The 14,137-nt window shown below is 37.5% G+C and overlaps 1 protein-coding gene across 1 annotated transcript in view; it reads right to left on the minus strand.

Moving 5' to 3' along the window:
* erbb4b (erb-b2 receptor tyrosine kinase 4b) overlaps positions 1-14,137 on the minus strand; it is a 183,119-nt gene that overhangs the window by 20,982 nt on the left and 148,000 nt on the right. The window lies entirely within an intron of this gene.

The raw sequence follows: 14,137 nt of genomic DNA on the forward strand, positions 1-14,137 counted from the left end.
AGCCATTCTGTTGCCTTCCTCCTTCTTCTGCACACACTGCAGGTACGTCTCACGAAAGACATGGTCTTAAGAGCTTTTCAAAGATTAATGAGCCTACATTAACATTAATCGTCTATCAAAATGCAATTATCTTTGCGTTTGCAGAGCTGAGGTAGAGAGGAGGGAAACGTACATTTCAGGGTAAATAATCTTGACTTCTGCACGGCTGTACCTGCAAACAAGGAAAGTGCTTGCTTGTACCACATAAAAAAGCAGTTACGTCACACTGGCATGGCTTTTCAAGAGTCTTAATTGGACATAAAGCATATTATAATCTTAAAATGTTCAAATCCTTTCGGGAGGGAAATAATTATTTAGACACAATAATGATTGTGGAGGAAAATGAAAATAAATAAATAAATAAACAAACATCACATAGATGTGTCTGTATCAAACATTTTCCTTCTCTTTAGCTGTTTTTATTTCTTCAGTGAGGATAGGAAGGTTACAAGACAAGGAAGACACTTACTCAAAAAATATGAAGGTGGCCCCCTGAATGTCTTATTTATGTTCATATTGGAGTCATGCAAACAAAGGTTCAGTCCATAGCATTGTTCTATAGAATACACTTTGTCAAAACATTTACAAATGTTTGTCAGAACTATTTTCATTGACATTGAGTCCTGGCTGTAAGCAGAGGCCACACAGTGTTTCTCTCACTCAGTGTGAGTGAGCAGTGCACTGCAGTTCCTATCAGTTGATCCACGTCTCTCACAGGACTAAACCCGAACCCATTCCACAGTCAGAGCACAGGCCGCTTTGCCCCATTCACTCTGGTCCCAGTGTATTTAAAACAGATTACTTCTGCAGCCCGGACAGTCAATCAATACTCACTCTGATTACAATAAGCCACAAGATGGCCGCGGCACACAATATTTATCCCCAGAGTGGACTTCAGTGTAATTAGAAATCAATGGCTCACACCGTCCATTAATGCAGCGGACGTGCTGATAGAGCAACAGAGATTGTCGCATACGTGAGCGTTAAAAACCCGGAAGAGAGAACAGGCGACTTTATGAAAGAGCTGAGCAGTTATGGGAAATCCCCTTTCAAAGAATGTTCAATCTGGGGATTCTACATTAACATTGTGTTTATAAGGGCTTTCATAGTGACACTGAGCTCACAAAGTGTGCAATACATATTCAATCCTTGTACAAAACATGGCTGAATATAATTCACCATAAATTGCTATGTATCAGTGTAGAGCAGATGTCTTCAAATAAAACTGAATGAGGGCCTATAACATAAATAATAATACAATATAACATGCATGTAGTGCCATTTTAATGTATTTACTATACATACATTGAAGTGATGCTTGCATCAATCTCTTTACTCTAAGCACCATATGTTTACTGCATGCACTGCTTTGTGACATCGCTGCTGAATGAGCAAATATTTGTCATATTTTAAGTATTGTGAGTTTGCAGTCCAATGGGATAAGTTAAAAAGCACATGTACCGCAAAATACTGGCAAGAAAACCTCTTTCTTTTAAGTTGTAGTTACGGACTAAACAGTAAAATAAAGCGTGAACAGTCCAATTATGAATCGGTTCTTTTAGTGCTTTAAAATACAGAGTGAACCAGTTGAGTCTGATGACTCTTTTAATGAATCATTCAAAAAGACTCATGTTCTCATGAGTTCACTGAATCAACTAAATGAATCCGTTAGAGCTGCAGTATCAAGTGATCATTAAATATACTAGTCTATTTCAACATTATCACAAAGATTATGTTTCAAATATTGGTACAGCTCTGATTCGACCATAGACCAGTCACGTTGATATTCCGACCAACAGCAACAGCGAGTGTGATTATCTGTGATATTGCTTTTAAACAACAGTTCAATAAGAATGAGTAACTTACATTTTACACACAATATTGCAAATTCTCTAGTTTTGTTCGGCCAAGGAAAATAGTTCCAAACAAAGCAACAGCAGAAACATTGTGCATAGAGCAACACACAGCACTGCTGTATTGTTTTTTGCATTGTGAAATTCATACTGATACCCAGTTCATCTTATCTAATTGTGTTATTAATTTTAATAACACATTTTAATTCAGGAGGTCAATGAATATGTATACTTATAGCTCTATTTCAGCTTCATTTAAACTTAATATTGTGTTTTTTGTAACACATTATTTTAATTTTTTCCATAAAAAATAGGTCTAGATCCAACAGATTGACAGTTCCTCTACAATACCATCACACACCCTCAATGGGCTCCTGCTGAAGACCCTCAATATGGAGAGATCATTCTTGCACTCACCAAAGGAAACTCAGAAAGGATTTGTCTCCATGTATAGTAATCATGTTTCAAAATGAGAGCTTTAAAGGAATGAAAATCCTCCTGTTTCATCATTATTGGATTACTATCTCTATGCCCATACTGCTTCCCCCATAAACTGCTCTGATTAAATTAACTTCCTTCCCATCTCGCTTTTGACCTTTTGAATGATGTCCTTCATTCCATAAGAGACGGATTTAAATTGTGTTTGTCACTTATTAAGTGTTTGTCATTTTGCAGTGATGTGAACTTCTCTAAAGCCTTCTGTGCGTTTCCTGTCTCTGTGGAGGATTCGTGAAATAAGACTGGGAATAATCACTGAGTAAAGAGTGAGGAGTGTGACCTGTGTAGACCCACCGCAGAGAAAGTGATTCAGTCCTTCTGTCTCTTCACCCGCATTCACACTCTTTATCATCTCTTATTCCTGTAACCACATCTGACTGGGATTAAACTCAGACACCTTTTCCTCATCCAAGACACATAATCTGTCCCTGATATTTCAGCTGTGCAGAGCGTGGAGCCGTGTGACCGTGTGGTTTAGTCTAGTACGTGTCATCATCAGTATTCTGAATGTCCTTTCTGAACAGTGTTACCACCACAAAACCCTTCCATCAATTCCAGACCTGTCAGCAGACCACAGTCGCTTGGAAAAAAATATGACAATCAACAAAATTGGAGGGGAGATCTGTCTAACGATTATAACTTCAATCACACTAGTGAATCCTATATAATGGCAGCTGGCTCTTTTTAGGAAGAAATTGGGGCTTTGACCTTGTAGATAAAGTTCACCTCTTCTTATTTCAGGCAATTCAAATCACTGTCCTAAAATGTAGTCATGTAGGATGAGATCGTATCGAACATCTTAGTACACCAAGAGCATCAGCATTCCAACTGCATCAGATTTAAAGGGATAGTTCAACAAAAAAAAACATTCAAATCATTTACTCACCCTCATGTCATTCCAAACCTTTTTTTCTCTCCATGTAATGAAAGTCAAAAATCAATAGGGTCAAATGTTGTTTTGTACCGCATTGCCTTTCATTGTATGTTCAAAAAATTTTTAAAACAGTTAAAACTTATTTTGTGGGTGAACTATCCATTTACGTTTTAAAACTGCAGCACTTTAAAGAAAGCTTTGATTTACAAGAATCACGATTAACAAAATATTACTCTATCAGCTTTTGAATAGCCTAATATACTGTACACTACATATTAGAATGATTGAAGGATCATGTGGCACTCAAGACTGGAGTAATGATGCCATAACAGCATTACATTACATTTTAAAATATATTCAAACAGAAAACAGTTATTTTAAATGTTAAAAATATTTCACAATATTACTGGTTTTTTTTCAGTATTTCTGATCAAATAAATGCAGCCTTGGTGAGTAAGAGACTTCTTTCAAAAACATGAATTATTCCAAACATTTGACCGGTAGTGTATAGATGACAAAATAGCTTTCCTGTCATTCACATTACCTCCTTCTAAATACCAGTAGATAACCATGGAGAAAAATGTTTAGAAAAAATATCAGCAATAAATAGTTCCAACGACAGCTCCAGTGAGGACGTCTGGTCACCCTAGCCTGTGTGTCCCAATTTGAGACTTCAAGAAATCGGTACCCCACTACTTACTGAATAGAGGAATAAGAAATGCTTATTAGAAATGATGTCTCTTTTTCCTCTGTCAAGCATGTTATTACCTAGCACCTGGAATGTGCATTAATAGAGGTTAAAGAATCTCTCACACACACAGGCTGCATAAGGCAGGCGGTACACTCCCTCTGTGACCAATTTTCAAGCCAGTGTATGGAAAGAACACAGCGCAAGCACAGCGCAAGCACAGGAAAAAATAATAAAGAGCGGCATGCTGCACAGACAAAGGGCTAATTAAAAGTTGAGCAGCACAACATGGCTGACAAAAGAGAGGCCTGTTTAAGTAGTTTGTGTAAACATGCCACTGAAGACTACTGGTGCAATCACAGAGAGGAGGAGGACGGGGTGTACCAAACAATGACAGGTGGTGAGAGAGAGAGAGAGAGAGAGCACAGCAACAAAGAAATGAGGAGCATAGAGAAAGAGAGATGCAAGAGACAAATTAAGGGTAGAAACATAAGAACGAGTCTTACAGCATGTGTCTCTGAGTTAATGCCAGTTGTGCTGCATTAAATAGCCATGTTGTGGTGTTAATACAATAAAAACCAAATCAGGGTTGGTTAAAGGAACACGCCGACTTTTTGGGACTTTAGCTTGTTCACCGTATCCCCCAGAGTTAGATAAGTCCATACATACCCTTTTCATCTCAGTGCGTGCCGTAACTCTGTCTGACGCACCCAGCACAAAGACTGGAAGTAAACATTTTCCTATTTACATGGTGTGATTTGTATAGTCACAGCGTGTACAAATAACAAGGTCACATGATAAGACACAGCCATCTTCTAACCGTATACATACTGGGAACTATATTCTCAGAAGGTGAAGCAATACTTCTGCGGAGTGATTAGCGCAACACTCTGAGCAAACTCTCTGCTCCTCACCACGGGGCTTCTCAGGTGCTGCGAGCAAATCACTCCGCCCAAGTAAATTTTCACTTATTGGGAGCAGTATCCTAGATGGAGCAGTTTACCTCCAGTATTTGTGCTAAGCTAGGCTAGCGGTGGGTGTGTCAGACAGAGTTAAGGCACGCACCGAGATGAAAATGGTATGTATGGACTTACCTAACTCTGGGGGATACAGTGAACAAGATAAAGTCCCAAAGAGTCGGTGTGTTCCTTTAAAGGTGCCGAATGATTTCTTTTTAAATACCAGGCATAAAATTAAGGATGTCACAATACACTTATTTTTAGTTTTTACTTGTATAAAATCTACCTACACCTGACCCAACCTATTATCAATTTTTTAAAAGAAACTAAGCAAATGGAAAGCCTGGGCTCATCATGCATTTTCATTGCATGGAAAAGAGCATCTTTTAATTTTGAAAATAACTCCTTCACTCATTGTGGAAAAAAGTTGAGGGACATGAGTAAGCAGTTAATAATAAAAAATATGAAGGTGAAACTCAACGTGAATGTATAATTTCTGCCGCCTCATATATATATCTATATGTGGATGGATGGATGGATAGATGGATAGATACAAAGATATTTTAGTTTTGTGGTTTTGTTTCAGGTTTATGTTTTCATGTCTTTTTTTTTTAAATTGCCCTCTTGTGATCATGTCTTGTGGTCTCATGTGTCATGTTCTGATTGGTTCTTTGTGTTCACTGCTTTCAGGTGTGTCTTGTTTAGTCATTAGTCTTGATGTACAGTATAAATAGCCCTTCAAGTCAAGTTATAGCCATGTCAGGTCATTGTCGTGGTTTTGTTTATTTTTGTATTGGTTTCACGTTTACTCCAATAAACTGCACACGGATTCTCCTTCAATTTGCCATCAGTGGATATTTGTTAAAGAAAGCTAGACAAGAGACAATGGGAACATGAGGGCTATTTATACACCAAGACTAATGAATAAACAAGACACACCTAAGGGCAAATGAACACAATGAACTAATCAGAAAATGACGCATGAGAAGCACAAGTCACATGATCACAAGAGGGCTATGAATCACATGACAAACAGGAACCATGACTATGAGAATTTCTAAATAAAAGACATGAAACCATAAACTTGAAACAAGTCACTTGATCCTTTAGAACTGATTTCTTATTATTTTCAATGTTGTAAACAGTTGTGCTGCTTACTATCTTTGTGGTAACCGTGCAGATTTTAGTCTTTGATGAGAGAAAGTTTAAAAGAACAGCACTTATTTGAAATATAAATCTTTTGTAACAATTTAAAAGGCTTTACTGTCACTTTTGACCTATACAGTGCATCCTTGCTGAATACATTTTTTGAACGGTAGTATAATATTTTTTATATCCACTTGGCATCACCTCTACATCACATCGATCAGTGTGCCTTGTTTTCAGTCCACTGCACCAGTGAATAAATGATGGCCATTTTAACAGGGGGTGCTCTTATATAGAGGAAGTGAGCAAAACAACTGAAATGTCTTACATCATCTTTAAGCCTTTACAATTCGGTGGCATTTTCTTTCACAGTGAAGCACATGGTGGGATTGTGGATATTTTGGTAAGAATCAATAGTCTTTTTCCAGGTTCTGCATGCTGAGAGTGGGGGATTTGCCAAATAATTTTTGTTATACACAACTACACACTTTGAATTGCCAAGAGTAGTTCCAGCACATAGTATATGCAGAAATACAAGGCCATGCTAATCAATACTAACATGATTCTGACTTTCTGGTGTAAATTTACAACAAAAAGTTTTTTTTTTTAGTGATGAACATGATGTATTATTTCACTCTCAGGCATTCAAATTCATAAAAAATAAGAGGAAATTGGAAGTGTGCGTCACGTGTGTGTTTGTTTGTAGTGGTGAGTGTATATGTGTGTGAATATGTGCCCTTGTGTGTGAGAGCCTGGCTTCTGTCCGTCACACTTCACTACCCATTCAGCAGCGCTCAGAGTGACAGAATACCAATAGGAAACTTAGACAGGAGAAGGACAACCGGGCCATAGTGAAACCAAGCTGGACGCTCACGCTGACAGAAAAAGAATAAGGCAGGAGAGGCAGGACCCTAATCAAATCCTTCAACATATCACTGACACCTGCTTTGTAAATCATGGAATTAACATTGACCTGTCATTCCTATTTATAGCTAATCCATTACGGCCAAGACTCTGGAGTCGCCATAGTGCTAAGTGCTATGCTTTTTTCTGTTCTGCTTGCTTTAACAAAAGCTCACAAAACAACTTTCAAAGTTCTGATTCTTGCTTTCAGTTCAGCCTGTTTTAAAAGCATGAAAAAGAGCTGTACATTTGTGTATCCAGTGTTAAAAGCTTAGATGCCAATGGAAATAACATAACGAAGAAAATGATACTACAGTCTTGTCACCATAATGTCTTTCTAATGTCTTAAGTGGTGAGCTGTAAGTGTTCCCAGATTGTACTTGCCGTCTTGATGAATTGATTTTGGCCTGCATGCATTATACTGTATTTGGCGTTCCAAATGCTCTTAAAATCTAAGACTGAAATGAAGCTGTTACAAAACAGCTATAATATAGGATTGCCTTTATTTATTGGCAAGTCTATTGTTAGGATAATATTACTTGCCAGAATAAGTATTTACTGCAGTGGTCTTATACATAAATGAATAATGAAAAGAAGAAATAAAAAAATCATTTAAATTTATTTAATAATTATGATACTTCATTTTTTTTCTGACTAAACCTGTAGCAAATCAGGCTAAAGTAAGATGAAGCTACTACACTACTGTTCAGAAGTTTGGGGTCAGTAAGATTTTTTATATTTATTTTTTAAATAAATTAATACTTTAATTCAGCAAAGATTCATTAAATGAAAATCCATTTAATGTTACAATATATTTCTTTTAAAAAATAATTGCTTCTTTTGAACTTTCTATTCATCAAAGAATCCTATAAAATCCTGTATTGCAGTTTGCACAAAAATATTAAGCAGCACAACTGTTTTCAACATTAATAATAATAATAATAATCACTAAATCATATTAGAAGGATTTCTCAGGGATTATTTGACACCTAAGACGAGAAAATTCCACTTTTTTGAACAAATGAATGAAAGCTTTGGTTGGCATAAAACACTTCAAAAACATGATGGTGAAAAAAAAAAAACGTATTCACTATTAACTTGGAGTTTTCCCTCAATAAACTAAGGAAGTTGTTGTGTTGCTTATGTTTATGTATGGGGAGTATATTTATAATATAAGGCATTAATATGTACTTTATAAGTACTAAAAAACAGCCAATATGCTAGTAATATGCATGGTCAAGATCACTTAGTTAGCAGTGAATAGTGTTCCCAAATCTACCTCTAGTAACGCCTCTAGTTGGCTTCATCAGTGCACGGTTCTGATCTCAGGTGTTGGGCCTTTGGGGAGGGAAATGGTGTGCCAGAACATATGCCAACACATGACCTTGTCCTGACGGACTGGGCTGTACTTGGCATGGGGCACGGGGCACCAGATGGGCTTGGTAATGTGCTCGGCGTGAAGGAGGAGCGAGACCTACGTGCTCCTCTCAGTCAGGTAAGACCTGGAGACCTGTGGAGGCCTTGGGGGTGGGGGGCCAAATTCATTAACGACACAGTGTGGGGGGCACAATAGGGGAGAGGGGGCATCACCCCCACCCAAAACACACTCTTATTTGTCCTCTGCTGTGACCTACAATCGTTAAAAATCACACATTGGAGTTATTAGTGGAAACGGATTAATGTTGTTTTCCTCCATACCATATTTTACCACAAAAGATAGTTCACCTAAAAATTCTGTCATCATTTACACCCATGTCATTCCAAACCTGCTATGGATATTTTGAAGAATGTTGAGGTCCAAACTACTTTGGACAACAAAAAAAGAAGATGACATTATTCAAAACATCTTTTATGTTCCACAGTAGAAAGTCATACAGGTTTAGAACGACATGAGGGTGAGTATAAATGATGACATAATTTTCATTTTTGGGTGAATTATATCTTTAAAAGCTTCCAAAGAACAACTATAACAGGTACTGTGAAAAAATATGTATATTTCAGAAGAAATTGTAAAAAAATATATATTTCGAACAATATATAAAATACAATAAAAACGCCATCCAAAATGAAGCGGAATGTATTTAGGTTAAGAGTAACTTCCACTCTTCAGACTTTACCTTTGAAGAAAAAATGAGTGATGGTGACAAATGCACTCCCACTCTCTCTCTAGGATGCTGTCACTCTCTTCACATGACTTGTTGCTGTTAATTGAACCTCATATCCACCAATTTACTGCTCAATTTGTTGGCCTGGATGCGTCTCTTTAAGGTGTAACGGATGCCTGGCAACACATTAACCATTCAGTGGGATACAGACACGTTCCCGGGAATCACACTGGGAGTGAGAAAAAAGACTGATGACTGAATAGGCTTCAAATGACATATATAATTCAATATTAAATCTAGTAACCATCATCATAAAGAGCTCTTGACTGTTTATTCTTTACATAATGGAAAGGTTTTTAATTACATAGAGATGAACCATGTGAGTGAGATGAACCAAGAGAGAGAGAGAGAGAGAGAGAGAGAGAGAGAGAGAGAGAGAGAGAGAGAGAGAGAGAGAGAGAGAGAGAGAGAGAGAGAGAGAGAGAGAGAGAGAGAGAGAGAGAGAGAGAGAGAGAGAGAGAGAGAGAGAGAGAGAGAGAGAGAATAACCTACAGACAGGCCTCAAACCTCACCAATGAAGGATTATTAGGAACACCATACTAATACTGTGTTTGACCCCCTTTCGCCTTCAGAACTGCCTTAATTCTACGTGGCATTGATTCAACAAGGTGCTGAAAGCATTCTTTAGAAATGTTGGCCCATATTGATAGGATAGCATCTTGCAGTTGATGGAGATTTGTGGGATGCACATCCAGGGCACGAAGCTCCCGTTCCACCACATCCCAAAAATGCTCTATTCGGTTGAGATCTGGTGACTGTGGGGGCCATTTTAGTACAGTGAACTCATTGTCATGTTCAAGAAACCAATTTGAAATGATTCGAGCTTTGTGACATGGTGCATTATCCTGCTGGAAGTAGCCATCAGAGGATGGGTACATGGTGGCCATAAAGGGATGGACATGGTCAGAAACAATGCTCAGGTAGGCCGTGGCATTTAAACGATGCCCAATTGGCACTAAGGGGTCTAAAGTGTGCCAAGAAAACATCCCCCACACCATTACACCACCACCACCAGCCTGCACAGTGGTAACAATGCATGATGGATCCATGTTCTCATTCTGTTTACACCAAATTCTGACTCTACCATCTGAATGTCTCAACAGAAATCGAGACTCATCAGACCAGGCAACATTTTTTCCAGTCTTCAACTGTCCAATTTTGGTGAGCTCTTGCAAATTGTAGCCTCTTTTTCCTATTTGTAGTGGAGATGAGTGGTACCCGGTGGGGTCTTCTGCTGTTGTAGCCCATCCGCCTCAAGGTTGTGTGTGTTGTGGCTTCACAAATGCTTTGCTGCATACCTCGGTTGTAACGAGTGGTTATTTCAGTCAAAGTTGCTCTTCTATCAGCTTGAATCAGTCGGCCCATTCTCCTCTGACCTCTAGCATCAACAAGGCATTTTCGCCCACAGGACTGCCGCATACTGGATGTTTTTCCCTTTTCACACCATTCTTTGTAAACCCTAGAAATGGTTGTGCGTGAAAATCCCAGTAACTGAGCAGATTGTGAAATACTCAGACCGGCCCGTCTGGCACCAACAACCATGCCACGCTCAAAATTGCTTAAATCACATTTCTTTCCCATTCTGACATTCAGTTTGGAGTTCAGGAGATTGTCTTGACCAGGACCACACCCCTAAATGCATTGAAGCAACTGCCATGTGATTGGTTGATTAGATAATTTCATTAATGAGAAATTGAACAGGTGTTCCTAATAATCCTTTAGGTGAGTGTATGTGTGCAATTCATATAGACTACTTTATTATCTTTTTTGGAGCCTTTCTCCTGTATCTGCATTGAAAAGTGCACCCTACACAGTCAGCAAAACCTCCTTTTGTGTTCCACAGAAGAATGAATCTTCTTTGAAATGACATGCGGGTGAGCACATGTCTCCATAATTTTCATTTTTGGTGAACTATCCCTTTAAATCAAACAGCTCAATCCAGTGTGAATGCATCAGCTGTAAGGTCATGCAGTCGTCCTTTGCCTCATGTGGCATTACACCAGGGCACAAAGAAGAGCTTAACACTCATTTTCTGGATGATTAATTTACTCTAGATATGATCTCAGATAGTTCATTGGCACAGCCGCCCATTTGCTTTCTAACAACATTGGCTTCTGCCCCATTTTAGAGTATTTTTCTCCCCCATTTTTTTCTCTGACCTGGCCTGAACAATTGTTTACAGATTCAGAGCGAGGTCTGGCCTTCCTCGGGCCACAGTAAATTATACACACCTGTCTGCTCCCCAAAACACAGCTCTGTCCTCTAGTGTCTGTTGGGCGCAGGTCTTGCAAATCAATATTGCAGGTTGTGTTTTGCGCTGGGGGGCCGGTGTGTGTATTTTTTTTCAGGAAAAGGGGATGTTCATGCCTTTCCTCTGAGGCTGGTCTGGCTCCATTGCAACAATGAGTAAACCTCTGTGGCAGCCATGATAAGGGCATCAGCATAAGGCTTTTGGGAAATGTAATGAACTGTCACTGGTGTGTGAATATCGGCTATTTTACAATGGCTTGTGCAATCATCTATACAATTTCTTACGATTTTGTTGACTTAAGCGTTTTGTGATTAGACATGTGCCGGTATTTGGTAATACGATATGTAAGGAATAACTGACGACGGGCCTAATAATTCAACTTATTTCAATATCGTGATAATACTGTATACCGTGATAAAAGCTTCAGCAATTATTGCAACATGAAAATTTGATACCGTCACATGCCTAGTAGTGATAAACTTGTCAATTTGTTGTGATTAATCTTTTTGGTTCCCACCAATTAAGTAAAAAAAAAAAATAAATAAACAATAATAATAAAAAAAAAAATATCTGCTGTCTATTTTAATATATTTTCAAATGTAATTTTCAGCATCATTACTACAGTCTTCAGTGTCACATGATCCTTCAAAAATCATTCTAATATGCTGATTTAGTGCTCAAGAAACATTTCTTATTTTTATCAGTTAAAAAACAGCATTGATTTGAATTAGATTTTTTTCTATCAATGTAATATCTTTACTGTTACTTTTAATCAATTTACTTCATCCTTGCTGAATAAAAGTATTAATTAAAAATATATATTATGTAATAAAATAATTAAATTATAAATATACATAACATTTTTTATATATATATATATATATATATATAAAATCCTACCCAAACGTATAATACACACGCACCCCACAACACTACTAATACCCTAAACCTACCCATGCGTATCATATGCACGTAAAAACTAATTTTAGCGTATAAATTGCACAATAAACACAATGCGTGCTATAGAGAGTGTGACTGGGTTAATATATACAGTGGTGGCCAAAATTATTAGAACGGTAAGATTTTTTTTATGTTTTTAAAGAAGTCTCTTCTGCTGACCAAGGCTTCATTTATTTGGTCCAAAATACAGCAAAAACAGAAATATTGTGAAATATTTTTACAAAATAACGGTTTTCTATTTGAATATATTTTAAAATGCAAAGCTGGTAAAGCTGAATTTTCAATCATTACTCCAGGTTTCAGTGTCATGATCCTTCAGAAATCAATCTAATATGATGATTTGATGCTCAAGAAACATTTATCATTATTATCAATGTTGAAAACAGTTGTGTACATTTTCTTTTCAGGATTATTTGATGAATAGAAAGTTCAAAAGAACAGCATTTATCTGAAATAGAAAGCTTTTGCAGCATAATAAATGTCTATACTGTCACTTTTGATCAATTTATTACATCCTTGCTGAATATAATTATTCATTTCTTTAATTTCTTTCCAAAAAATGTTTTATATATACATAAGCAGAGCACCATCCATACACAAAGTTTAGTATAATGTTTATTATATTATAAACTAGATACTAAACTCTGTGTATGGATGGCGCTCTGCTGATGTTCGCATGCCTGGAAGAAAAATAAAACAAACAAACAAAAAGCATTTTCTTCAGAAATGAGAAAAGGGGAAAGTCATTTTGCTTGAGGCGGCACAACACATTCATTCTTACGCTCCTTTAACTTAAAGCGCTATGCCAAATGTGCGTGTGTTTTATGTTTCAGAGCAAAAACTCCTTCTGACAGCAAATGTCTGGCTTGGACTACACATGCACAAGCCAGAAATGCAGAGAAAACAGAAACAACAAAAGAGTGTGGGAGAAAGGTGTGAGATCAGGGCAGATAGGCACTGTATGTCAGAGCTAAATGAAGACTATCCTAAAGTGGGGACAATCACATTTTCTCTGGGGAAAACCGTTTGTTAGGTTTATAGGAACAATCAATAGTCTGTAATTTTAAAGCTAGAATAATATTGTTAGTATAAAAGATTATCTTCTCACAAATATGATACAATTAAAGCCATTTAAAGAGTTTGCCCAACAATGGCAATTTTGTCATTATTTACTTGTTACCATGTTGTTCCAACTCTGACAGGTTTTCTTTCATTTGTAAATGGTTTCATCATCACATACCGGTATTAAGTCATGTTTATATAGGCTATATTTTATATGAAGTCATATGGAGTGTATGTAAAGAGCAGTTATTACGCAGTATTTTGCGTAAAATCTACATTTTTATTACACAGAAGGAGGAAAATACATGTTGGAATATCATGAGGGTGAGTAAATTATTTCTGGTTTCTTTTTTTTGTACTCCTTTAAGCTCCAGTCTATTAATCATGTACTTTGTCCAGGCGTCTCTAGGGGTCTAATATTGGCTGTGTGTATATCAGTTTATGTCCACCATAAAACTCATTTAAATCCTGTGCCTTATGAAACTAGCCCTGGTGGAAAACCTCAATTCCAACAGACAAGTGCTAAGTGTCAGTCAGCAATTCAGACAACCTCTCCTGTTTTCCCAGACATTTCTGCTCCAAATGTGCATCTGTGCTCCCAGCTGTCTGTCTCTGTCTCTGTCTGTGCGAGCGGCCAGTGAGCAGTCCGTGATACTCTCTGCACGCAGCCACATGGCTAGTCATGCTTTCTGTACACGCTACAGCATAACAGATGGCCGCCTGTGGTAAATATGGCTAA

This window comes from Rhinichthys klamathensis, unplaced genomic scaffold, assembly GCF_029890125.1.
Source record: "Rhinichthys klamathensis goyatoka isolate OS25496 unplaced genomic scaffold, OSU_Roscu_1.1 h1tg000201l_1, whole genome shotgun sequence".
NCBI classification, from domain to species: Eukaryota; Metazoa; Chordata; class Actinopteri; order Cypriniformes; family Leuciscidae; genus Rhinichthys; species Rhinichthys klamathensis.